General features: G+C 35.3%; 1 long non-coding RNA gene across 1 annotated transcript in view; it reads right to left on the reverse strand.

Annotated features, from left to right (window-relative positions):
- Window positions 1-26,972, reverse strand: part of LOC109503371 — a 215,853-nt gene that overhangs the window by 49,106 nt on the left and 139,775 nt on the right. The window contains exon 5 of the long non-coding RNA XR_006584622.1: window positions 427-5,497. This is a non-coding gene — a long non-coding RNA (uncharacterized LOC109503371). The remainder of the gene's footprint in view (window positions 1-426; window positions 5,498-26,972) is intronic.

Raw genomic sequence — 26,972 nt, forward strand, 5'->3', positions numbered from 1 at the left:
TCTTTGAAGAAGTTGAAAGGACTCCATGTTGTGGGAGGGTGGGGGGAGCAGGAAGAGAGACAGAAGTGAAGTGAACCGACTGTAGTGTAATCCTCCAACAAAAAATGTTGTCTCATGTAGGAACCTCCCCAAGGTTTACAAATGCATAGGCTGGGTTTCTAGTGTGATATATAACAGAGTAATAACTTAGCCACAGCTGGGTTGCCTTCTCCTCACTAAGAAGACGAAGTCTACTAGGAGAAAGACATTACAGTTTTGGATCCTACAGAACCAAATACTCCCACCGTCTAGTGTTTCAACACAATCCAACTCTCTTACTGAAGATGTTTGGAAACTGGAAAGAGAATCACAATGTAAGTCTACAATTTCTCAACATTCACTTATATGTATAGGAAAATAAATAGAAGGGTTTCAAGAAAGACCTACCAATTTGGATGTACAAAACATTGATGTTGACTCATGGCCTAGGGAAAGCTAATTCAAAGGCAAGGAAAGATGATTCCACAGAATAGTCACTTGGTGCTCACAAATCATCAGACACCTACCAACAGAGAGGGAGAAACTTCTTAGAAAAAAGGAATGGTTAAATCCACCTGCATAAAAGAAGCCAAAATACCTTAAAAGACTAAGATGCAAAGTGGAAGTCACTATTCTTATTTCATCAACCTAACTGATATGCAGTCCATGATTATTCATACACTTTTTTAGGAATCAACTATTAAGGTAACAAACTTAAAATCACACTACTTATATGAACAATGAAAGATTTATGTCACCATATGAGAATTTTTCACTTTTAAATTCCCCATAAAACATGCATGAAATTAGCTGACTGATTATAAAAACAAAACTATTTAATCTTACATTCACTTAATATCATTACCTTCAAGTTCCACCTGCTTTTAAACTTCCACAAGTAAAACATTACATACAAGTTAACAGTTCTGGATAGTAAGGCACTTCATCCGGTAAAGCTACATTTAACATAAGAGAGATTTGGGGAAAAGGCAATGAAAGTTAAAGCTAGCTCACTGAAAAACTGCTGTGGATGATTTTATGACAATATGTCAATTTTTACATTGATTTTATTGAGACTTTTTAAAAATGAAGATATATACATATATAATAAATATATGCATATATGCTTCAGTGTGTATTTGACCACAAATCATCAGAAAACTAAGTATGGAGATGACAGATAATAATAGCACCTAAGTTTCTGCACACTAAACATGTATTTGCATAGCTACATGAAAAAGTCTATTTTTCAAATGCTTACAAATGCCCAGGATTTTTTAAAACTTCTCTATATTAGAAACTTCATTTTCCTTTTCCAAATACAGTTACTAAGAGATCAGTGGAATTTGAGTACCGAGTTAAATGTCTAGTAAGAAATTAAACAAAAGAATCCAAGTAATCAAAATGATGCCTGTGCTTGCTGCCTACGGAAATGTAGGCAGCACTGCATGTGTAAATGGCAAGAAAACTTGGGCGTTAGCTAACCCTTTATGTACTGTTTTCTCAAAACCTATCCAAATATGACAGCTTGTAAAACCATTTACATATTTATCAGGTAAATTCGACCAAACTTAGGCATGCCCATTTGGAAGAGAATGGAAGGCAGTATACACCTTTTCTGATTTCATTAGTAATTAACTTATACTATAATTCCCCTGTGATACTTATACCTCTTCTAGAGATTATTAATGTAGCCTAAAGCTTAAATGACTTAAGAATATTCTATACACCTCTTCTTTAGCTTCTGGAACACTAAAGTGTTAAGGACTTTCATACGAAGAAAAATATTGATCCCATGAACCTGCAATGAAATATAATCATATTTAGATTTGGCAAAATTCCAGAAGTGGCTGCCTTGATGGATCCTAAAAGACCTAAAAAAATGCCATTTTGGAAAATTGACATTTTCCTTACAGAGATTAAAAGTTAAATGCATGAGTATCACAATATTAACAGAGCAATACAAAAGAGACAGAAAAAAACTAATACTTCATTGGTCTTTGATAGATTTAAACTGATAAGTTTAAAGTGAGTGATGATTTTTAAAAAAGGAACTTGAAGTTCATAGTAAATTAACAAGCAATCTGAGAAAGGAATAAGAATCAAGCGGAGGTTAGTATATTTATGTAAAACAGTGATTTGCTATTTCAAAATTAAAATGTGAAAATAAGCTGGTGTCAGAGAGGAGGTGATTCCTCATTTCCACCGCATTGAGCAAGCTCACATCGGCAGCAGACAGCTCTTAATATATGCGTCTGGCTCAGGCTGGTCTCCCAACCAGGAAGCCATCGAATTGTTAATATCACTGCTTTTTTTTTTGTATGCAACACACATAATTTTCTCGTTCTTTGTTGTAGACCTCTCCTTTTATTTTAAGCTTAGTATGATCTGATTTTCCAAATCATATTTGATACCCCCCAAACAATATTATTCTGTGACAGCTTAGGTAGAAATGCAGAAAAAGTGGCATTCATCTATCCATATACAGCATAAAGTAGTTTTATATAAACAAAGTCACCCACTTATATCTCTACTCACCTTTATGGAGTAAGAGAAAAGCTTTATCAATGATGTTCTCAGAAAAGATAGTTTATATGCAGGAAGGTTACACTGAGAGGGTTCAACGAATGCATGATGATTAGTAAAAAAGCAAGATAAACATCACTGCACGCTAAATTCAGCTCTGGTATCTTTCTTCTAAGAAACAGAAGTTAATATATAGTGCAGTTCATAGATATAATAACATAGAAAATATTGCATTTGAAATAGCTTATATCTGATATCACTATAGCCAATAAACAATCATCCCTTATATTATTTTAGAAGTAAATTTATGAAACACCTTTTACGTGTTATTTATGATTGTGTTGAATCAGGTGTCTGTAAACATATACCTGTATGTGACATTGTTTTATATATGAGGTCATTCCTGATCTGATATATAAACATTGCTATTAAATATAATCAAGTCTCTATGCACTTGTAGATACATACACATAGAGTTCTTTGAATTGAGAAACTTGTGCTTTTAAAGCTGTCTAATTATAATGAAAACGTGGTTAAAACAAGTAAAAGATAAATACTACCAAAAATCTTCACTGTTTATATTACCTCCTTTCAGATGGAGTTTTAAAAGCTATGTTTATACACACACATATACACACTTAAAATTTCAGAGATTCTAGATAAATGAAATAGGTGATATAAATAAGGAATCTGAATAGGTACAGTGTGGACACATGCTTAAACATATTCTATGTGGCTCGTATAGATGAAGAATATTTTTATAATATTGTAGTATCAATTTTTCAGGAAATACAAGTCATGGGTGATTAGGATCCTGGGATATTTCAAACATGAGTAATTGTAACAAATCCAATGAAAAGGTGAACAAAGACTCCATACAGTGTTCTAAAGTACATTCATACATTTATTTTAACAATGCAGAAGATACATATAATTTATAGCACCCATGTAAAGCATTAGAGTTAAGAGAATGAAATCATTTTGGTTCTTCTATTATGGAAAGTCTGTCATCTCCATTTTGAATCTTAGTATCTGCAATATTATTGTAAAATCTGTAAAGGGGTTTAATATACTGATTCCACTTACAAGAAATAAATATGTGATGTGGTAATGGCTAATAATGTTCAAATATGACACGGTAGTTAGAGTTGGAATAGTTTATAAAACTGAAATTCTTAAAAAACGAAAACCATGCAGTTCAGATTCAGTTGACAGATGAATAGAGCAGTCTGACTTCATAGGTGGTGTTTACTGATTTATCTCACATAGGTTCATGATATATATACAAAGTAAAATGTAAAGACGAAAAGGTACCATATTTTTGCTAATTACTGATGACTCTTACGACCAGAGTATGCCTTATTAAAATATGGCATATAAAGTATTTCGTCTGGTTAAAAGACTAAGGAAAACTCTGGGAGTAAATACCAAGTATAAAATAGCATTCTCCTTAAATCAGTAGTAAAAACTAATAGGGTCAGTAAAGAAGATTGTAAATGATTTATTTCTAGGCCTCAAGCATGATTATAGCTATACATTACATATTCTGAGCCATAATTACATGGAGACATATAGGATTTATGTAAGTAGCTAATGTATATATTTCTATGCATATGAAAGAAGTTTTAAATATAAACCACTCTCTTCCTTATTAACTAAGGAGGTATTCTCTTAGACTCTCTCAAAATACATTAAAAGAAGCATTTTAAAAACACCTGTATTTTAACTTTGCTTCTCACATAGTTATCTTCTATTGCTTTCATATGGTCTTTATAATATAATACAAATGCTACTCAGTGCAACTCTATAATCACTTTTGAGTACAGTTTCTGAAAATAGTATATTTGGGGGTGGGTCATGATGAAAACATTGCTGATTATAAAGAAAAGCATTGTTCTTTTCTCCTAGGCAGAATCTATGTATGTTCTTTTGTTCTGGTGGTAACTGCAGACAATCAATAAGGTCCAAAGCTGCTGGTTCCCCTCCGCCTAGGTCCCAAGAGCCTGACTTGTGATGTTACTAAAATACCTCACAAGTTAGGGTCTCAGGGACTAGGAAAAGTCTGGTTTGATGCGGTAGAATTCTTCTTCCAGTAATAAGGCTAGCTTAGAAATTACAGTTGGGTTCAGTTAAACTTTTTCCTCTAAATACTAATTAAAATACATACGTAGAAATATATAGGATATATAAAAGTTAGGATTAGCTGAATATTCACGACGACCATTTATAGACTAATTCCAGACCTTAAAATAATGAAGAATATGAGAAACAATGCAGACAATGAACAGTTAAGAGTCATTCCATCAGATCCAAAGAAAGAGACTAAAAATGGGTTTAAAATCTGTTTCTAGCAGATTTGTACAGAAACACCATCGCCTCTATTACATTAAAGAAGGATTATATGCCAGTTAATGGGACCCTAATTGAAATTCTGCTTCCCATTACACTTCTTTACAGTACAACTGTTAAGGTGGGCCAAGGACATATAACACTTTAAATCTGATTTAAATATATACTGTTGCAGCTAAGAATAAAACGAAAACTTTTTTGCATGTCATAACTTAATACCTCTGAAGCTTGATTTTTCTCTTTGAATCTCCAAACTATTCAGACAGCAAATATTTCCATGCATACTCTGTAGCTATTTGAGCAATGCCACTTAATAAACATGTAACTTAAAATGCTGGCAACATGAGAAGAAAAAAAAAGATTCTATTTCTTAAATAATTGCATCATAAAGCTCAATACTTTTGAAAATACACAATCCCAATCCTGCATATTCACTGAATTTCCTCCGATCTTTTAGCCTTGTTTGTGGTTCAAGAACAGAATTGGTACTTTAGGAATGATCCAAGGTTTAGTAGCATAAAACGCAGTGTATAACAATCGGACCAGCCATAACATAAAAGTCCTGGCCACAGAAGTGGAATCTGGTTCTTCTGAAGTGGTTGATCTTAAAAGGGAAAAGAGGAGGGAAAAAAATGGAAAGAATTAGAATGTTTTCCTGTAGAACAGGTGAATCATCCATTTCCAAGTAAGCTGCAAGGAAAGCTGAACAAAATATTTGCTAACTGGCCCCCCTCCTCCACCCTAGTACCACACCCCTTTCCAAACCACCACCCCCCACCCCCTGTCCAGATCTTTACTTTGCCTTGCAAGACTTTAAATATTCTGCTCCATGATGTAATGCATCATTATATAAGATCTCTTTCTGTTTATCACTTGATTTTCCATACTGGATCCGTTATGGCTTAAAATAGTAAATAGTTAAAAAATAAAATAAAAAAGCAGCACTCACAAAAAGCAAAAAATAAAACAGTCCTTAGATATAAGTCCATGCTTTTCCTTAAAACTGAATATGGCTTTACAATTTTTGACCATAGCATTCAACCAATTATTAGAATGAAAAATCTCACCCCTCCATAAATATGACATTAACATAATTATACCACCCCCATCACGGAGACCCATCCTCCTTAGGGAATACATCTGATGCTCCAAAGATGGAAATCAGTCAGATTTTAGTTGCTCTCCAACGTACCTTTGCTTCTCACTGACTGACTGGCTTTTACCCTCCACGCACTCACACGCCACCCCCTCCCCTCGGCTAGACACGGATGCCCGAGCGAGCACGCGCGCGCACAGGCATACAGACACCCAGCGAGAGGCGAGGCAAAGCATCTGATGCTGACTCAGAGCGCTTCTGTGTGCAGGGGGTGGCGGCGGCTGGTATTTTCACTGCGCTCATCATTAACATTAACTCACAGTCTAGCATCCACCCTCTCCCAGACCTGCGGGACTGCAGCATTTGCATGACGCTGTCACTCTAGCCTTTGCAGGTCAGATGATAGGGGGGGAAATAAAGAAAAGAAAGAAAGAAAAGGAGTGAAAAGAAAAAGCCCCAAGACTCTCATAAAGAAATGCCTTCATTTCTTCCAGGGGCTCCTTATGTTTCTACCTTTCTACTTCCTCTGTGGCTATGTCTCAGTTGTTTGACATCTTTCCGGAAGAAAATGTCCTGTGCTTCAATGAGCCAGTAGTCAGTTGGTCCTCCCCTCCCCTCACACTCGGATCCCCACCCCTTCTCCCCTCTAATCAATAAGACAGATCTCCAAATGCAGTTGTGGACACAGGCTCCGACACAGTCTCATCCTGGATCCACTACCTCAGAAAACAGGCAGCCAGGCTCACACGTGATAGAGAGAGAACGCCAGCAATTCTTTAACAGTCCTAGACTTCATTCTACGCCTTTTTTTTCGGCGCCCCCCCCCCCACCGGCTGAAGAAAGAGCAAAAGGAGTCTTCCCACTTCTATATGAAGCCCCCAAAGAGCCCAAGGGACACATGAGTGAGACCCATCTGCATAGATCAATCATTTCTATTTAATAATGAACAAAACTACAATTTTAATAAAAATAATTGCTTAATATTTTTATTAGCTGTGCTCTCAGTTCGCAGGAATTATAAGATCTGCCAGGATCTGAGTCATCAATATGATTTAAACTGTGTTGAAATCCTAATTTGCTGCAATAAAACCAACCAACTGGATATTGGTATATTTTTTATTTTTATTTGATTTAAGAACTTATAAAAATAATAACAAATAGCTGCGTGGTGGTGAATGTGTAAAAGTTTTTAGGATTAAAAAACGCTTGCAGGCTGTAACTATTAGAGATTGAATATATGCTTACATAAAATATGGATTTGTGTACATATATGAAAACCGTCTACTATATACGTTGTTACAAAAGGGTCTAAAATATTTGGCTGAACACAGCTCTATTTGTGCTACAGTGTTTCACAACATGAAAGACGGTATGTAAGTATTTATCCAGTTCCTTTGTTCTTCGGTGGTTCTTTTTAATGACAGAATGTGGTAAACTGCCTACCTTTCCTTTCTACATGCGCACTATTTCTGAATTACTTGCCAGACAGAACTAGCCATCGATGACTCTGCAGCATACAAGAATTACATACAAAGGAAAGTACGGCCATTCGCAAGCCAACGGTAATGCTGTCTGGTGCTGTAGAAATTTCAGTTTACTCACACAGACAGATCCCAGCATGCACTGCAGCACTGCAGGACCAACTAAGGTAGCAGTTTGGCAACAGATCTGTGGCAACAAGCGCAAAGCACAACCATTTGCAGAGGTTCCAAAGAAAACATCACACGACCCATAAAGAGAAAGAAGCCTCTGAAGCAGGAGATGTGTGTCTGAAATCAGCTCCGACAGGCTCCCGATTTGAAAGAAAAAAGAAAAGAAGAGAAAAAAAAGAAAACTTAAGTGCAAAAACAAAACAAAACAAAACACAAATGAAAGAAGGGGGCACCCAAAGAAAACATGGAATTAAGTACACACTCTCATGAGAGAGAGAAAGGCAGGAAGGAAAAGCATAAGAAAAGGAGAAAGAAAAGGAAATGGAGAAATAGGAAGAGGGAGGGGAATGATGAAGGAGGGGAAGAAAGGAACAGGAAGTAAAGAGCAAAGAATCACCGAGCACTGAAGCAACAAATAACATATGAAATTAGATTTCAGAAACTCAAGATTCAGGAATTGTGTTCAAGCCCAGAATTTAATGAAAAACTGTAACAGAAATTAATGCGTGTACAGCAGAGCTTAAAATACTTATTGTCAGTAACAGAGATGCCTGCTGACTTCTTCCTTCCTGTTCTACCTGTATTAAACTGGTCATCTCTTAAGGTCTGTTTGCTCAAACCCATCTTTTTTCTTTTTTTCTTTTTTTCAAGCTCTCTAGCATCTTTGTCCTTTATGCTATTTTTTTTTTCTAGACTGTGCCCACAATACTCTGGATAAATTAATGCCATGACCTCGCTATGGCTATCAGACGTAAAATGTCGACTATTTTAATAATTGAACATGCGCTTACAGCAAACTGCCTACTGATATCTTAGCTCCGTGCACTGTCTGCAAGAGCACCTCATTCCCAGCTCTGTGAATCAGAAACAACAGATGCAAATACAACTTTTTCCCCCCAAAATCTATGTCATCTCTTTCTCTTACATTCATAGACAGACACGCACAACACTCAACTTTACAGAAGGCATAAAAGCACTTACTAAGGAGGTTAGAAAATCAAGAGGAATAAAGGTTTGATGAAAAATAATGATTATGACTGAATGGCCATGCATTTAAAATATTTATATCCAAACAGGAGTTAGCCAGTTTCAAGTGTCCAGGCTTCTGTCAAGACCACCATTAGGGCCAATGGGAATGCAGACTTGATTAAATCAATATTTGTTTGAAAGAAGATGTTGTAATCAATCAGTTCAATTGCTTCTGTCATAGATATGGGTTTAAGGTCTCTTCTGATTCTAATTTCTCATCACCAGTACTAAAACATCCCTAAATGAGGCTTTGACTATGGCTAAACTATTTACAAGGTAAAAATTTTACTATTTTATACTTCACTTAAGCAGTGCAATGCAAGTATGGTCTTGCTAGATTAATTATTTTTACATGTTATTTGAGTTTTGCTCTGTTTCTTAAAAAAATAACCAAGATAGATCTGGATGTATATCAAATGAAATATTCAGTTAGAGGAAGCAATAACTACTGTGAAATACTTTAATATAACCTGTCCTCCACCTTACTGACAAGGCAGGGATATTTTATTTCTTACAGAGGCCATTTGAAATCAGGGTTATTATGGGAATAATATTTAAAAATATTGGTGGGGCTTGGGGTAAGAGATGAAAAACAAAAAAAGATCTGATTCAAACTCTGATTCAGAAGTCTGCATGGATATGCAGAATATATTGCTTTTTGCTAGTTGTATAATATTTTCATTGTTTTACTTAACCTATACTCTTCTAAAAAGGTCCGACCTTTTTAGAGGAGTGTAGCTGTTTTTAAAAATGTGAACGTAAGGGAAGGGAAACAAAAATAATATAAAAACAGGGAGGGGGGCAAAACATAAGAGACTCATAAATATGGAGAACAAACAGAGGGTTACTGGAGGGGTTGTGGGAGGGGGGATGGGCTAAATGGGGAGAGGACATTAAAGAATCTACTCCTGAAATCATTGTTGCACTATATGCTAACTAATTTGGATGTAAATAAAAAAAAATTAAATTTAAAAAAATGTGGCTATTTAAAAAAAATTAACGTTTGTTTATTTTTGAGAGAGAGGGAGGGGGAGAGAGAGAGAGAGAGAGAGAGAATGAGTGGGGAAGGGGAAGAGAGAGAGGGAGACACAGAATCTGGAGCAGGCTCCAGGTTCTGAGCTGTCAGCACAGAGCTCAATGAAGGGTACGAACCACAAGATCATAACCTGAGTGGAACTCAGACGCTTAAATGACTGAGCCACTCAGGCGCATCCACATGTATCTATTAAATTAAAATTAAGTAAAAGTAAACATTCAGTTGCCTTAGCCATATTTCAGTGTATAATATAACACACATGGCCGGTGGTTACCATCTGGGACAATGCAGCTATAGAATATTTCCACCCTTGCAGAAAGTTTTATTGGATGGGCTGACTTAAACTGTCTTTGTGAAAAGTTTATACATAACTGATCATTGGGTCCCGATACTTTCTTTCGAGTCTATTTTTTTAAATTTTTTAACATTTATTCATTTTTTGAAAGGGGGAGAGTATAGGCAGGGGAGGGGCAGAGAAAGAGGGAGACAAAGGATTCCAAGTGGGCTCTGAGCTGACAGCAGAAAGCCCAATGCAGGGCTTGAACCCACGTACCACGAGATCATGACCTGAGCCAAAGGCAGATGCTTAACCGACTGAGCCATCCAGGCAGCCCCTTTCCAGTCTATTTTTGGAGAATGAATCTATACTGATTTACTTAAGCATCTAAATTTCTTCTAACTGAAGAACATCTAGTGCTTTTGTTTACTAATAGTTTTGAAATATGCAAGATTAATTGCGGGGAGGGGTTTTCTTGCAAATGACTCTAAGGTAGTTGGTAACAAAACCATTAGAAGACACACACAAAACACTCAAGCTGAAGCCTCTGAATAAATCTGACAGATGCTGATTTGTCTAACCTTTCCCGATATGAGAGCCATGCTCTTTCTTTGTGTCAAACAACATATCTTACATATTTCTGTTTTCAATAAAGAAGGGATATAATAGTAGTGAGTAACAAAAATCCAGAGAAAAAGTAATTTTTAAAAATCCTAATCATATAAGGAACGAATAGCAGTTAAGAGCAGCAACAACTATGGTTAGAGTTTATATTTTTTTAAGAGAAAACAAATAGTAATTAAAGTGTAGGGGAGACAAGAATCAGATGACAATACACAATGTTGATCTGGTTGGGAATTTTCTACTGAATAAAACACTGACAAAAACAAACAAACACAAAACTGGCGTGTGCGTGCGTGTGTGCAGACCTGGTTTAAGTAATTTTGAGTTACCAATCAGATTCCAGAACTAATTATCCGAAACAAAATGAAAATATAGTAAAATACAAATGTATATGAATTACAACTCTAAAAATGTTATGGTGAGGGATATGGTGAGGGATATAGCTAGTTTTTAACCAGGAAAAAAAATCTGACCTACATTTTCCTTTCAAAGTTTAGTATTTGGGCTGCTAGAGGATGATTCAGTGCTTAACTCAGACACTTTTGACTGGGATGCAAAAGGTTTATTTGTCAACCCGGAATTATTTTTTTTAACTCTCTTTTGATAAGCACAGAGCATTACAACTGACATGGAAAAATAATCACACAGATTTCCTTTCAGGGGTGATCCTTTAGTTGCTGGTAAATGAAATCTGATGTTCATTCTTCTAGTGAAGAAATGTATGATAGTAACTCTGTGTGGTAATCTCTCTCCCTCTCTCTTTCTTTCCCTCTTCCCTTCCCTGCCTCTGCTTCCCTCAAGTGAGCAACCCCTTGCGGATCCAGCCTGTCATCAATATCCACAAGGGGACCCCATTCAAAGCCACACCAGTGAGACGAGACTTGAGGAAAGCTTGTCTGAGACGGGGTAATTAGAGCAAGAACATGAACTTGAGGGAGGTCTTGAAGGGAAAGTGGCAGTAATAGCCACTGTTGTACAGCCACACACAGGAAGGAACAAATAGAAATAGGTCTTGAGGATGCTGGTGGAGTATCCGTCTTTTATGAAAAAGGCAGAAAAAAAAGAAAAACGGGTATGACAATGAGAGGCAATTTGGATATCATGAAAAAATGATGCCATATCAAATTATATGTAAATCTGGAAGAGTATTTTTCAATAGTTAGCAGGATACATACCAATAATAAAACAACATTTCTGCTGTGTTGATGCGCTTCCTAGCAGGTGAAAGAGAACAGAATTAATCTTGGCTTTTTAAGATGGGACATGAGTAGAAAGGATTTAAATGGTATCAAATGACTTCAGAATTACTGTCATCTTTAGAGCTTGAACATTATGGCAAAGAAGCAATGATAGTTTATGTTTAAGCTAACGTTACTCTAAAAAAGTACTGTTTTCCTTATGTTCTACACACAACACTTTGAAACAGAGCTGGGAAATAGGAAGGAACTGATCTATGAGTCAGAAAACTGGGTCTAGTGCCAACTCAGTAAATAATAAAGTTTATGGTCGCAGATAAGTCACTTAACTCTCAGAACCCTAGTTCCTGTATCTTTAAAATTAGGAGGGATACTAGGTTAATCATCAAGGCCTAATTCAGCTCTAAAATATTGTGCAATGGAAGGGGAGTAAAATTGGAAACACATGTCAGTCATTACTACTTACTATTTAGATATTTGCATACATAATTATCTGATTTGATTTTCATAGTACTGTTTGTAGCATCTATCTCCAGAAAGATCCATGACACATCTTCTTTATGTCCCAGTGATACCTCACCTAACAACTAAGTCTCAAAAATGTATCATTTCAGGGGCACTTAGGTGGCTCAGTTGGTTAAGCACGCAAGCCTTGACTTCGACTCAGGTCAGATATGATGGTTGGACTCAAGCCCCACATTAGGCTCTGCACTGACAGAGTGGAGCCTGCTTGGGATTCTCTCTCTCCCTCTCTCTCCCTGTCTCAAATAAATAAATAAATAAATAAATAAATAAATAAATAAATATAAAAAATGTATCATTTCATATTAGCTGCATAATATGCTAATGTTAAAATGTTGCATTTGATATTTTATGTGGTTTACCCTATTTAAATTTAAATTTTCATTTATTTGAAAAAAATATATAAAATATTATCATTTTAGAACTAGGGAGGTAGCAATTTTCTAAGATTTAGAAAAATGTGTATATACTGTTATGGTACATGCACTAGGGAGAAGAAGTCATAGTTTCCTTGGATAACTCATTTTTAAAAATTAGCCTATATAGATAAAAAATGTTTTTGATTAATGGATCAAATAGACATATTTCAGCTTTAATAATGCATTCAACATGTTAGGCTAAAACACGTCAGTTTATAAAACTTCCTTCAGTAGATTTTAGAAGTTTTAAGTAAAAAAATCAGGGGCACCTGAGTGGCTCAGTTTGCTAAGCATCTGACTTCAGCTCAGGTGGTGATCTTGCAGTTCCTGGGTTCGAGCCCTGTGTCAGGCTCTGTGCTGACAGCTCAGAGCCTGGAGCTTGCTTCAGAATCTGTGTCTTTCTCTCTGCCCCTGCTCTGCTCATGCTCTCTCTCTCTCTCAAAAATAAATAAAAATTCTTTTAAAAAATCAGAAAATCAGGTGAATCATAGGTTTAAAAATCTGTCAACTATCAAAAACTTTTAAGACATCTTTTTGTCTTTTCAAAGTGCACATTTTGAATGCTGCTTAATTTGGGTGGAATAAACTTATTAATGGATAATTATTATTCTGATTGCTCATAATTATTCATATTCTATATTTTTTAGAGTTTCCCTCAATATGAAAAAAATATGCTGATTTCATATGGTTTGTTTCATCATAAAGAAAAAAAGTCTTTATCTATTGATCATAATAGGTAAAATAGAGCAATAATGATTAAATTGTATGTTGTTTATACTTTTATTTCTCTTCTTAATTTTTTCTATTAAAATAATGTATATTTTTGAAACCCATTATCATTTAATCATACATATTCTTTTCAAGACTGAATTTTCACTTTGTTATTTATATGCTCAATGACAAAAATTGTTTCTGGATTAATATATTTTTAGAAGTATAAATACTGTGAGACAAATTTAACTTTTCAAAACCTATTCTTTCATGAAGAATGCCACTATGCTATACTCTCAAATGTTATTACATAGGTTTTCCACAGAAGTTGAAGAAGGTTCCACTACCTGAGAGCAGAGGAAAATGCTTCTAGGCATGATGAACCCCATTTAAATATTTCTGAACAGTGAAGGTTCAAGTGTATCCTGCATTCCCATGCTTTGTTCCCATTCTTTCCAATCAATTGTATTGATTTGTTAAGGGTTAGAGGGTACACTTTCATTGATCAAGGAAATAGCCTGACACAGCAAAACCGTCTGACAAGTCAAGGCAGATCAATCCCACCTTTGCTTCTTTTTGGATACTTTATGGTTATTCATTCTGCATCACCCAAATTCCATAAGATATATCTTAGCCTAAGAAAGGAAATGGAGAAACTTAACAGAAGACCATGGGGGAGGGGAAGGAAAAAAAAAGTTAGAGAGGGAGGGAGCCAAACCATAGGAGGCTCTTAAAAACTCAGAACCATCTGAGGGTTGATGGGGGGTGGGAAGGAGGGGAGGGTGGGTGATGGGCATTGAGGAGAGCACCTGTTGGGATGAGCACTGGGTGTTGTACGAAACCATTTTGACAATAAATTTCATATTAAAAAAAAAGAAAGGAAATGGAGAAAGAATCACCTATTTTCTTGGGTAAAAAATAATATATTTCTGGATATTCCCCACACTGAATTGCTTTTGAACTTGGTGGGCATTATATCACCTGATCAAGTGCTTGGCTTTATCTTCTAGTTCATGCGAAAATTCTGTCCCTTTTCAGGATTTTACAAAGTATTAGGGAAAATTTTTTTCTTAAAAATGTTGAATTCATTTAGAAAACCAGTGTCTGTTTGAAAACATATCATTGTAGCCTTCTTTTCCAGAGCCATCTACCCATTCATTTTTTTACTGCCTTGGTGCAACCGGCTGAGCTGCAAATAGTCCACTGGTCCTGACAGCTTCTTTGTCACTTCAAGAAACTGGAGGACCCACTTTAAGTTGCCTTGGAAAATAAGTTAAAAAAAAAAGCCTTTATACAGGGGCGCCTGGGTGGCTCAGTCGGTTAAGCATCAGACTCTTTATTTCAGCTCACATAATGATCTCGCAGTTCATGGGATCAAGCCCCGCTTTGGGCTCTGGGCTGACAGTGCAGAGCCTGCTTGGGATTCTCTCTCTGCCCCTACCCCACTATCGCTCCCTCTCTCAAAATAAATAAGCAAACTTAAAAACAAACCTTCAAACAGTGTTATATTGGCCTATTAATACACTTAGGAGGGTATTTTGTAAGACACTGTACTCTAAACCTCCAGGAGTTACTAGTACTTTGATTTTCACTGTCCTGAAAAGTTACATGCTATTTAATATCCTTCCTACCCTATAAATTCTACTTTGGTAACAAAGTAAATATTTACAAAAATTCAAAACCCTCCTAGCCCAAATGGCCCACAGGCCTGTCAACTTTTTTGCAGTCATGCTTGATTATATTTCTTTATTTAGCAATTTAATTAATTTATTTTCTCTTATGTGCCACAAGCCATAACTCATTAAGGAAAAGGGTTAGAGTTTATGTTTAGATACTTTGCCATTATAGAACTTTGTATTTAGGAGAAACATATTTCCATTCCTGTGCTGGAAAAAGACATGTTTTAAAGTACACATTAAACAAAAAAGAACAGCTTTTCCATTACTAACTGCAGTAGGACAGAAAACTTACTGGTTCTCTTAAATACTACTAAACCTTTAAAACATTTGCTAGATGACAGCATTATAGAAAAAAATAGTTTCTTTAGCAAAGAATTAAAGCTGAATATGCAACATTTCTTAGGAGCATTGAATAAGTCTATTTGTCCAGCTTACTTTGCAAAGATTGCGTAGAAAACAGCACCATAAACACTTTCAGTCCCCACACAAGGGCTAAACAAAGAGTCCTCTTTCTAGCCATCTAATCGGGTAATTTATTTTTTCAACCATCACATAAATCGAAACACAGCTGTAACCAATGACTTGCAGATCCAGTTCCCAGCCAGCTGGAATCAGTTCTGCTGAAACAGCAAGATTTTTACATTGTTCACTTCTGTACATCTGGAGAAATCATTGAGGTTCAAAGGTGACCAGAAAAGCTCTTTAAATAAATTCAACCGACAGTGAAGATTTGCCTAAGGATCTACAAACTCCAGATTCACTTTTACAAAACGTTCATTTCATGAAATTAATTCTTATAAAGGCTATTTGCATCCTCATCTGTATAGACTTTATGAGTTGCTAATTGAATTACGCACTTAAATGCCTGTTTCTTTCAAACAACTTGCTTAGGGTGCTTCCAAACTTTTCATAAGAGTTGTAGCTATTTAAAGATGGTTACATTAAAACATTATGTTACATGCAGAAACATGGACTACACAGACCTGGAACAAAAGCAGATACCAGAAATGTACCTACTCATATCTCAAGTTTAATCTTGTTTAGCTAACATAATCCTCTATTTAGATAAAAATAAAGGAGAAACACTATCCGAAAGAAAGCAGAGCAGGAACACCCCCATCAAGCCAGGCAGGAAAATCCCTAAGGAGCCAGAGTCCTGGGAGAGACAAACCTCGATTAGGAATGTTCCACATGAGGTATTCCAGGGAGGTGATTCTGGCATAGAAAAGAAACCCAAGAGTAGCAGATACTTGTGCTCTGCCCTGGAAGCATATATGCGCACCCAGGGCAGAAGCTGACATTCCCAAAACAAAAACTGACGCAGCCAACACTTGATGTAAAGAGCCTTCCGCAAAAGTTGGATAAACTAAGAGCAAATAAAAATCCAGAAGAATAAATGTAGCTTAGCATTTAAATTGCACACAATATATCGATTCAAATGCATCATTTTCTTCACCAAATCCATCACAAAGATAATTCATCTTGGGAAAATGAATGTATAGGTCTGCCAAACTTCTCAGTAGTTTTTCTTGTGTTAAAAAAAAAAAAAAACATACAAAAACTAAGCACCAATACATTTTGTTCTTCCTTCTCTGGTTAAGTCTATATACAAGTAAACAAGTTATTTTCCTTAGCCGTCTTATGCAAATGTGTGGCTATTTCAATTACAGTGGAGGAAGAGTCAGTAACTTCCTTATGAATTATATCTCTAAAAAAATAAATATAAGTGAAAAAACAAATAGTACTAAAGTATACTTTTAGTTTTCACTGAATGACAGATGGTGTTCTCATAGTAAGGAGCAATTCCCCATTAGATGTTGAGTTCACATAAAGGTGTGCATAAGTTCATTCACTTGGTGAACATATACCTGATTTTTATGTGTCACTGTGCACAAAGGCTATAGAAAAATAGTCTGGAACAGTTAGAAATATGATTTAATAAATAATAAAATATTCAGTGTCATGAGGATTACATTTATGATTTTAAGAATTTCGGAATCAGAGAAAATCGAATCTAACCAAAAGGCAGGAGATCTGCCCTCTTGTCCTCTACTGGTTATTGACTGGCCGTGGCACCTCGAGGAAGGCATGTAACTGTATAGATCCCTGTAAAATAAGAATCTAATGTCCCTTTCAGCTCAAATGCCCACATTCTTATAGGTAATTTTTGAAATCCCAATATATGTCTGTTTCTCCTATTGCTCCTGAAATGTAAAATCCTAGATTTTCTTTTTTAATTTCATCACTTTGGGGATGAACACTATTAAAAAACAACAACAACAATTATCTGTCCCTTTTTAGATATCAACCACTAAATCTAGAAATAACCAGAATCAACTACATCATATTCTTGATGAGTAGAGGGAAAGTTAACTTTATGGGAAAAAAATCTTTAATGGACATAGCTTAATTTTATGAATACATCATTAAAAATTAAGCAACCAGTTAAATTTCTCATTGTTTTAAAATAGGTCTAAAATTAGGCAACTCCCACACTCTGTTCCCTACTGCAATATTAAAGCAGGCTTCATAAGGAAATTCACATGACTGAAGTTTCCAGTGCTATTTATAAACATTTTAGTTATTTAAATTCATGTTTCCCAGAATCCTGTGATCTGTGATGTCTATACATTGATTCAAATGTGCAGTGTTTCTAAAACATCTGTAACATATGACATATTTACCACATATATATTCACATTTATACAAGTGAACATTATATTTGTAAACAAAAAATATCCAAAAATATTCATAAGCCGTGAGAGAAAATCACCTGTACCAATAGCGTGAAAAGTTCTCATGTTCCACAGACACTTGTTCATAACAAGACAAAAAAAATAGACTTCCCACAATAATTTCAACTGGATAATAAGAGGAGGGGTAAGTTCTTATTAGAAAGTAATTTGTCTTAGGTGTTTCCTAACTGATGATAGCTTGTAATATGCCCAGCTTACAACTAAATTTAATAAAAAATGAATTAGTCATGAGGATTCCCTTTAAGAATTTCAGGGTAATAGAAATAGTTCCTTACTTAGATCTACCTACTACTATCAAACTGTGATTTTTTACCCATTTTCTTTTCTCACAATTTTTCAACATTTTAGTTACAAAATACATATTTGTAAGTGATTCAGGAAAACTTGATAAAAAAATGCCCTATCTGTGTCATTATGAATTGTTAAGCTCCAAAAATGTTGTCATCCCTTGTTCGTTATCAAGAACTAAGAATGGGTTTTTCATTGAATTTTGAGCTGGTTAGACTATAAAGGTCTAAAATAGGCAAAAATTCAATGCCCATTTGTGAATTTTGCTTTTATTATGCTAAAGGATTATTTTGTCCATTGATATTAGCCTGACTCTTTTTAAGTACTAGCCAGACATGGTATTCATCAATATTCCAAATCCTTTGTTAAGCATATTACATACAATCTTGTGTGATAATAATAGTTTTAATTTCTTTGGACTAGCTGTTTAGACAGTCACGATATACATTTTAACAGTATGTCTTTAAATATAATTACCATTAAAATAGCCAGAAGAATTATAGTTGTAATTTAATAAAGGCTTTTAAAATCCTAATAATTGATTTTTTAATCATCTAGGCAGCATTTATTTATATTAGTTATTTGCTTATATGTATATTTCATTTGCAATGGTACCCAAGTTTCATCCAGTCTCTATGGGGAGATGGTAGAATTTTACATATTTAAAAGTGGTTTGAAATGTGCTAAGGTGGAAAGTTATAAGAACACACATTCAGGGAAGGGTGAGAAATCCAGTTTTGTCACATAAAGATGAGCGTAAGGAGAATGCAGGGATATGAAGCAGGAGAAGCGCCATGGGGTGAAACAGAGAAAGAGCTCATAAGACCAGATGATTTTCCACACATGTTCTAGAGCCTTCTTGACTCAAATAATACTTCCAAGTTATGATTATACATGAACTAATTTGTCTCTTTTCTATGTAAAAAATATGTAGTATTTAAACAATTTCTTCTCTATGTCTGATGAAAGAAAACTGGATGTTACATTCACTTGCAAAATATGATGGATTTATCTTTAAATTTTAAGCTCACCACTGCATATAATCAGGAATAAAGATTTTTGAAAGTCTACTCTGACATTGGAATTTTATATTTTGATGGGTTTTCTCTGTCAGAATCTGGCCGGTCCAGTCACTTCTCTACCCAGCTTTGGATATTGGTAATATTCCCTTCATATGAAATATTGAGAAAGTAATCAAGATATTTGACAACCATAAGATTATGATCAAACATTTTGATTCTTTGACAGGATTATCAGATCTATGGACCCCTTGTCAGAAAGTTGAATATCATGAACCATTTTAGAATGTTTATACAAAAGGGTTTAGCCAAAATCTGGAGGTCAGGAAGGAATAGACTGTTAATTCAGGTATAAATTCTTTGGGAAAGAAAAAGACTACAAGTATATATAATGTATGTATGTGTGTGTGTGTGTGTGTGTGTGTGTATGTTTTTTATAAAATATGTATGTATATATTTATATATATTGTATATTTATTTATTTATTGTATATATTTATATGCACAAATATGCATATATATGCAATTATATATTATCATATTATATATATAATTATATATGATATATATAATTATATATATAATTGTGTATATACATATATATATATATATAATTTTTTAGTTTAATCCTTTCAGTCACTCAGAAAGTAACTTCCTGTTAAAATGGCTCCTAGATTTATAAAGATATGAAGAAATCAAAAACCTACAAGGTGAAGCTTGATTTGGAAGCTTGATTGATATCACCTATCAATGGGTGAAGTTACATACCAGGCTACTACTAAATAAAATTATTTTAATTAGAGTAAAACTAGGAACTCTATCAAAATATGCTGACATTCATGTTAGGGCCAGGTTTCATTTTTTTCTTCTTTCCCCCAATATCACCACCCTTAATCAGTTTTAAAGACCCACAATTTCTTCCTTTCCAAAGAAAGGATTGTAAAATATTATGTTTGAAATCTTGAGTCTATTTTCTTTCAAGTGGATCTACAAGTCTTCCAAATACACCATGTCAGTCAATACATTTATCTTTCCATTTCTTTAAAAATTTCCCCAAATGTTATAGGCACCACCATAAGCGAGCCAGGGGCAGAGCTTTTGACCTACATAAAGGCTATATCCATGAATTAGCCTAGACAGAAGGCACATTACACCAATATTACTATAACTATAAGCTTTATATCTGTGCAATAAATTAAAATACAGTTAGGGGAAAGAAGGGATTTGGGGTCAAGTATCTCAATACTTTTTGCCTTTTTTAGGAACCAAACTCACATAAATGAAAATTTGATACATAAAAAATTGGCAAAATCACATTCAATTGGACACCTCAAATAGTACACATCTTTTTTTTTTTTTAATTTTTTTTTTAACGTTTATTTTTGAGACAGAGAGAGACAGAGCATGAACGGGGGAGGGGCAGAGAGAGAGGCAGACACAGAATCGGAAGCAGGCTCCAGGCTCTGAGCCATCAGCCCAGAGCCTGACGCGGGGCTCGGGCTCAGGGACCGCGAGATCGTGACCTGAGCTGAAGTCGGACGCTTAACTGACTGAGCCACCCAGGCGCCCCATTACACATCTTTCAAGAAGAGTTACGTGAGGCTATTTCTAAGCTTTCAGTCACACACGAATTTAATTTGACATGTATTTTGTGAACATCCACTGTGTTCAGGTGACTGCGTCGCTAACAGAATTAACAAAATGAGGGGAGAAATGGTATCTGTCCTTGAACACCTTAATAAGTAGGGGAGGTGTCAGACACAAACAAGATTATAGTGCATGAAAATGTGAAGCATGCTAGTTTATACAAAATGCTCTGAGAACAAAGGGGAAAGAGATGATTAATATCGAGCACTGCAGAGAAGGCCCGTGGCAGGAAGCTCCACTTGAGTTGAGCCTTGAAGGAGAAAGACACTAGAGGAGGCAGAGTTAGAGAAAAACAATACAATACAAAACAAAACAAAACAAAACAAAAACAAAAACAAACAAACAAAAAAACCCATCTAGTCTGGAGGTAGAGAAAGAGGAGAGGCTCAAAGTGGGGATTCATGCAATGTTTGGGAAAATGGCCTGGCGAGAGTGACAGAACTCTGACTTACGCAAGGAATGCTATTAGGAAAAGTGGCCAGGCAGTTGGACTGGAGCGCAGTTATAACGGGTCTTTAATTTTATACTGGGAGTTAATTATTTAGGCAAAATAACCAACTAAATTCTTCTTGAATAGGGTTTTTTTTTTTTCAATTAGAATAATGACCCCATAGCAGTAATACCAATAATTGTCATGTATCTAGTCCTGTGCTGATATACATCATGCCATTTTATCATACCAATGACTCCATGAAGTAAATGGCATTTCTCATTTGCAATTTATTGACAGGAAATCTGAGCTTCAAAGAAAGTTATGTACCCAAAGTCATACCACTAGTAAATGGCTAGAATTTGATCCTCGCCTATGTGATTCTGAAGTTTGTCATACCACCTCTTGAAATTAAATAGGCTTCTCTTAGAGAACACTTTTGAATCTGGATCTCACTACCCAAAAATGTGGGCAGACTACAGCATGCCAGGAAGATCCTCCAAGGAACTTCTAAGAGGGTACAGAGATCCCTTTGTATTCTGGACAGTTTGGAAGTGACAAGGATTCAAACATGGGTCTTTCCAATCCCAAAGCTCATGTTCTTTCCTTCATTGCATGCTTCTATTTGTCTAATTGATAACTAAGCAGCTGTAGAAAATTGCATCTTGGGAATGTACCACAATTTGCTTAACTATTTCCCAACTGCTGAAAGTCTCTAGGGGTTCCAATTTGGGCACACTGTGAATAGTGTTGAAATCAATACTTTTTGTCTCTTGTTCTCTATTCGCATTTCCTCCTTTGTGTAATATTGCAGAAATGAGAAGGTTAGAATGCTTTAAAATAGCTGAGTAATTTTGGCATAACTGAAAAACTGGTAGCCGAGAGAGGTTTTCCACTTTTATCTGTAGAATATCTCAAACATAGAACCATAGTAACTAATATGATTTCTTTAGAGCCTTTGCTTATAGGTTTCATTCATGCATTCAATTTTCCATTGTTTTATTACTCAAACACTTTTTTTGCTTATCTATTTCTGATCTGACAACACATTAAATGAGAGATCAAGCAAAGATAATTTTTCCTCTACACGGCAGACTTTGAGAGTAGCCACTGAGTACTTTAATGTTCAAAGAATATATCAAAAAATATTCTATTTTCTCCTGTGTGGTAAAGTCTGAAGTTATACAATAAAAGAACATTTAGCAATACACCAGTATGTCTATTCCAAGGAATAAGGTCAGTTGGTAGAACATCAAAGTTTGTACCAAAATCTCCCATGAGGATTTTCTCGAAACAAGAAATCTACCAGTTTGGAAGCTTTTATTTGCATTCTATCGAATTCACATTTCAAACATTTTTAACCTTTTGAAAATAAGCATTGAAATCACAGAAAAGTATGGATAAGTGTATCACAGGACAAGGTTTCTGAGAGGTCTACATTAATTCTGAAAGCACACAGCACTTCTAATTTGAGAATTAGATATATTTTAAAAAGCAGAAAAAAAGTGCGCTGAAACTTAGAAACTCTGAGTTCTAATTCTGCCTCTGCCATGTTCATTTTGAAACTACAGACAAGCTACTTAGCAGTGTGGGGTTTTGGTTTCACCATTGAAAAGGCATTAAGCTACCACATTGGATTGGAATGTCATTTCTGCAACTCTCAGCCCAATGAAAATAAAAAGTACCATATAAATGCAAAATAACATTTCCATATAACAGATTGATATAGGCTTATTTTAGCCGCTATTTTAAAATCAAGTTTTGTGAAATGAAAAAAAATTCCCAATTCATCTCTGCTTCTTAAACCAGGCTTTACGCACCTGGATGTGGTGACAGAGTTTCTGGGTTTGAAAATGTGACGCAGCACAAAGAGTACAGGAAAAAGCCTGAACTTTTTCCTTTGATTGAGGTACATATGGTCTAGTGGGGTAAAAAGAAATAGAGACTGCCAGTGGAATTTTCAGGATGTGAGGGCACTGTTATTCAGAGATGAAAAATCAGATAAATAAAAATTTCCAAACTGTAGTAATGCCATCCTATCACATATCCCTTCCAAAAAAGTTTTAGATTTACAAACCAAAGAAAAATATGAAAGGCATTTAGACTCCTTAAAAAAGATGACCTTATAATAATGTTTAAAGTAACTACCTGCACATAGAATCTAAAACACATGTATGCTTATGGGAAGGAACAGGTGGTGAGGGAACAAATCAGGGAAATGTAATATATATGGGTCCTTTTACTGGTTTCTTCTATGCACCCTGGTGTTTCTGTACTAAGAGAAGCAGCAGTGGGGCACTTCCTCACCAGGATAGGAGGGGACATATTGGGTGGATTCTCAAATAATCCCAACCAGTTTTGAATGGTGCTGACTTGTACTGCAATAATTTATCCAAACCTCAGACACCCAACTTTTGCAATTGTAAAGTGAGTGGTACATGCCCATATATCTTGGATCATTTTCACAGTTTCTTTTCACTTGTAGTCATTATTTAGGGGAAAAAAATCAACAAATAGTGCAGAGAAATATAAGGCATATTTTTACTCAGACTGCTCCTCATCTCCTATTCAGGTAGGCTCGAGAGTATTTGGAAGGATTTTGACCAATATTCTAGACAACACTCCCACACAGATCTGTTAACTAACTAACTATATATATACATATATAAATATATATATATACATATACATATATATACATATACATATAATATATACATATTATATATATAATCACATTGTTAGAAGTGAAAGGATTTCACTAATGTTTATTTCTTAAAGAGAATTGAACATGTTGAGTATTGCACAAATTAGGAGCATACAGTACAACAACAAAAGAATAGCAGCGATAGAACAAAGTGGAGCTTGTTTAATAAAAAATGCTTCTTCAGTCATTCAATCCGTATGGTCAAAACTCTTTTCACAAAAAGGCTATCTTGAACAAATCACAGAGGTAGAATTTCTAAACAAAGAGGCAAAAGTTGACCTTCCTAATTTTCAGGACAACTACCTAAACTATGCCTACAATTCTTGAGGATCCAGGCACTTTAGACTTTTATGTATCCCAAACACGTCTGGAATTTCGTATTCCTTTCTTCAGAACGGTTTGCCCTATCTTGAACAATGCCGAGTTAAGAATTTAAAGAAGCCCTGTAAATTTTCCTTGAGATTAAGTACAAAATGTGTTAGACACTATTTTAAAAAAATATGAAGATAGGAAAGAAAAGTCACGGAACAGTCTGTTCTTGAGGAGAAATAACAATGGTACATAATAATAAAAAAAGATGAAATTACTAAGGGCTTCAAAATTTAACAACACATGAGGTTCAAACATGTTTCTCTCACATTCCTCACTCTCCTGTTTCACCGGGTTATATCATTTTCCTCTTGGGATTTACCAGACAACTTCCATATCACCCGCTACTCATCCACTGAGCGGATGCATCGTGATAATGTGAAAACCATGCCTTCTAGTGCACAATCACTAATGCAGCTATGGGTGACAGAAATCCTACTACACTCAACTAGTTGAGCCTACTTCTATTTCTACCTATATTCAAGATGCTTTTTGCCGACATTCCTATCATTTCCATCAGCTTTTAACCAACTACTAAATGGTTCATTCACCAGACCTACTGATTTTGTGATTGCCTCTTTTTCTTTTGAGACTGTTGTGATAAATTCAGAAAACACTTGGTTACTCTTACTCAGTTGTCTTTGTTTGACTATTAGATGGTAGTAGTTTGGCATGTGTTTTGTTAACAAATATAGATAGATCCTATTTATTGACCTTGTTTTCAAACAATAATGAACCATTAAAAGTATTTGCACCTTTCTCTACTTACACATGCAAAATTCATTACATGAGTTTTCATTACATCCGTTACATTTTCTAGCTGTGACTGCAGCAATGAAAATCTTTTAAGTCTTTCCCAAAGTGCAGCAGTAACACACCTCTAAGGGAAGATAACTTGAATAATAAAGAGTAGCCAGAGAATTGAATTTCATAAATGTGATAACAATTTGGAGCTTTAGGTCACACTAACCATGTTTCTGATAATGAAAGAAAACTTTTGTACCTTGAGTCCTGGTTATCAGAGAACATTGCTTAGTTCTAAGTTAGGAGTCTACACCAAGGATATCCTTACCTATTAGCCTTACCTGGTTTTAAAAATAATTTATTTTTAGAAAAATTATTAGGAAAGAACATACTGGTTTTAAAATTGTTATTGAAGAGGGGTGCCTGGGTGGCGCAGTCGGTTAAGCGTCCGACTTCAGCCAGGTCACGATCTCGCGGTCCGTGAGTTCGAGCCCCGAGTCAGGCTCTGGGCTGATGGCTCAGAGCCTGGAGCCTGTTTCCGATTCTGTGTCTCCCTCTCTCTCTGCCCCTCCCCCGTTCATGCTCTGTCTCTCTCTGTCCCCAAAATAAATAAACATTGAAAAAAAAATTGTTATTGAAGAACGGATCTAATTCATGTATGATTTGAGTAATATGTACACATATATTACATAGAACAGAATACAACAAGGCTAGTATCACAAGGCCTCTCTCCTTTGGTCAAAATAATAAATGGAAAAGAAAATGCTAGCAATGGTAAAAGAGGTAATATGCATCAAGAGGAAGGCCAGCTGCCCATAGTTCAAAAAGCAGAGCCTTAGCTCTTCTGGAACAACTTGTGAATTTAACAAGGATCTAAGAGCTGTCACCTGATGTAGACTTACTGACCAGACTATCTGCCAAGTCCATCCCTATTTTTCCTGCATGGGACTGGACTGACCTTTGCTATTACCACCTAACAGGCAGCTCAGAGTGGGTGGGATAATGTTTAATTGGAATAAATCACGTAGGTAGCACTGAACAAGGCTTAAATATTTAAAGAACTATTTAACTGTTTGAAGATCAGCTCTAAGTAGGCTGATAAAACTGAGTTTAACCTAAACAAAGAAAAAAAAATAATTCAAGGCATGGACACCAGAAAAGGAAAACTCATGAAATAGAATCAGTAATAAAATGTGCAGGAAATATGTCCTTCTATGAAAGCCTAATTATATCATGTTTGGGGTTTGTACACTGATGATGTGATGTGAATTTTGGCTGCCAGAAGAAATAGGGATATTTCTGAAAAAATGGGGGCAAACCACTTAAGCCATCTCATGGGCAATCATTCCTTTTTTCTTCAAAGTATGTGTAAATATACAATAAATATAAAGAACAGAACCATTATAATTATTTGAATATTAACCTTTGCAAAGAACTACACATAAGGCTATTCACAGCTATTCAAAATTAAGATGTTCTATTTTATTGAAATAAATGGAACTCATGGAAAGGAATGTGCATTATTTTTTTAAAAAAATGAGTAGTACAGACAAAACAAATAACGGGAGAGTTTGAATCTTTCAGTAGCAAAAGGGACAAGCAGGTAATACAGTCTTCATTTTGAAAACCCATCATTTCCCTGCAGATAACGGGTGTTAAAATGCCTGTTCAAAATCTCAAAATAAAATAACTCTTTTCCGCAAAAACTATGACTAAAAATGTCCTGGATAGGAAACTTTTCACATACAAGCATCCTAATTATGGAATTAAAAATAAGCATTGTACATTCAAATACAAAGAGTTTATTATATCATGAGTTTCCATGTAGCCCTCTCTAACCCGTACTTACAGGACAGTTTAATTCATCGTAAGAGGCCTT

This window comes from Felis catus, chromosome C2, assembly GCF_018350175.1.
Source record: "Felis catus isolate Fca126 chromosome C2, F.catus_Fca126_mat1.0, whole genome shotgun sequence".
Lineage (NCBI taxonomy): Eukaryota > Metazoa > Chordata > Mammalia > Carnivora > Felidae > Felis > Felis catus.